General features: G+C 30.4%; 1 pseudogene; it reads right to left on the bottom strand.

The window, feature by feature from the left end:
• Window positions 1–1,880: 1,880 nt before the first annotated feature.
• LOC123326878 lies at window positions 1,881–1,993 on the bottom strand (annotated as a pseudogene).
• Window positions 1,994–2,433: the final 440 nt, after the last annotated feature.

Consider the following 2,433-nt stretch of genomic DNA (forward strand, 5'->3'; position numbering starts at 1 on the left):
TGTATATTCATTCCTTCCATCTGGGTAAAAAGTACTTAAATGTCTTAGAATATTAGTTATTTATGTCTAAACAAATGCGATTATTTGACTAATAAAACAAACTGCTAAATAAACCAGACAATCATATAAACTATAAACCCATGTAAAGCTTTCAACCCTCACAATGAGGAGTCTTGTGGAATAAAATGATTGTGAATGTTTACTCTGTGCCAAACACAGGTTGGAGACTCTTGAAATATATACTATCTACTAACATGTCATTTTTACAACTACTTTATCAATGAGGCCCTATTATTATCTTGATTTTTACATATGTGGAAACTAAGGCACAGAGGGATTAAGTAATTTATCCAATACCATACTACTGATTACAAAACAGTGTGACCAAAATTCAAACCAAGGTAATGTGATTCCAGAATTAAGACTATTAGCACTGCACACACTCCCATTTCTGAGAACCATTTGAAAACGTACTGAAGATTTAAACACGTTGACTTTGTTTGCTTGTTTGTTTGCTTAAGTAGGCTCCATGCCCAGCCATGGAACTTGAACGCATGATCCTGAGATCAAAACCTGAGCTGAGATCAAGAATCAGAAGCTTAACCAACTCAGCCACCCATGCACCCCAAACACATTGACTTTCGATCATGAGACTTGAATCCTAATACTAGATCTGTTTCTCATTATCTGCGTAACCTTCTAGAGTCCCAAAATATTCTTACTACCCAGTCTTAACCAAGCCAACCATATCTAGCCAATACGGATCTTTTTCTTTGGGTTTGCCAGTCTCCTTGAAGTTTATTCTAGCTGCATCCCTTCAAATATATTATAGTTTCCTCTTCTATGATAAGGTGTCTTATATGTTGTTCTTGGATTAAAAGTGATAATAAACTGAAAAAGCTTAGGATGGTCCCAGTCACAGAGTAACACTTAGTTCTTAGCTGTTACTATCACTAATATTTTTATCAATATTGTTACCAGTCTATTATTATTGATATTACTACCAGTATTGATCATACTACTAATAAAGTTGAACTACAAGACTTAAAATGTTATTAATTTTAATATATTCTAATGTAAATCTTCTACTGTGATATAAAGCTCAATAGAAAACATACATTTTATACATACAGCCATGATACTCAGAAGATAGAAGAATTTGTAAGTCAAAACTTCAAAAGAAATGCTGTTGTAGTTTATAGATAAGAGGAAGGGTTTCCTCGCACTGCCTTTCACAACCACTTATGTCGTTTTCGTGGGTGGGAGTTTCTTTCCAGACTAAGAAAAAATAAGAATTTGATTTTGACTGGATCCCCAATATGCTATATATATATTTATTTTATTGATAAATGCACATATCTACAGTTTACTGACTCATGGTCTATCAAAATTGTAGTGTTTTTAAATTTTATCAACTTTAGGAAATCATCAGCTACTCATATTTTTCTACTTTTTAATAATTTGTATTATTTTATTTTTCATAGCTAGCATATAACTTGGTTCATGATGACTGTAAGGAAATGTAGGGATTTAGATTATTCTGTATTTTGAATTTTAAAAACATAAAAATTATGTACAGCTGAAGATATTAAAAAAAGTCTGTTAATTAGAAAAATAACTCTGATTATTGAGAATAATCATACAAAATATACAACATAGAAGAATTAGAAAACAAATATGTTTTCCCATGTCAGGGATAGAATTTGCAATTGAAAAAAGTAAACAAAACAAGGAAATTATTAATGTTATAGTTATTAATAATGAAATTTATTTTATAGTAGGACTACCTGGAAATTTTCATTCTATGATCTAAACAGTGATGATGATTAAAATGATAAAAAGTATCATTTATTAATATCTTACCAAATAAAATTTACTAGTTTCTGAAAAATAGTTTATATATTAATCTGTATATTTTCATTTAGTTTTCAATTAGCAATAATCACGCCTAGGATAAACCTCATTGGCTATGATACTGCCATTGCACAAAGCTATATGTTTTTATTTAGACTATCTACATTACTGAGAAAATCCAAAAGAAAATAAATGTAAATTCTTCTTTAGATTGTTTCACTAGTATATGTAGTTATAAATATTTTACTCGCATAAGATCCCTAATTCCAGCACTGTATCTGAAAAATATTTTTGAATAAATACATGGCTAATATTATGAAAACATATATATTGTTTTATTGACCATATAAGTGGTTGATGAAGGAATCTCAAATAAACAAGATAACAAACTAAGTCTTTTAATTAAATTAAAATTAATTAATTATTTTTTTTAGAGAGACAGAGAGAGGTGGAAGGAGAGGGAAAGAGAATGTTAAGCAGGCTCCACACCCAGTGTGTAAGCCTAACGCAGGTCTTGATCTCGCAACCCTGAGATCATGACCTGAGCCGAAATTAAGAGTTAGACACTTAACCAGCTGA

This window comes from Neomonachus schauinslandi, chromosome 1 (assembly GCF_002201575.2).
Source record: "Neomonachus schauinslandi chromosome 1, ASM220157v2, whole genome shotgun sequence".
NCBI lineage: Eukaryota > Metazoa > Chordata > Mammalia > Carnivora > Phocidae > Neomonachus > Neomonachus schauinslandi.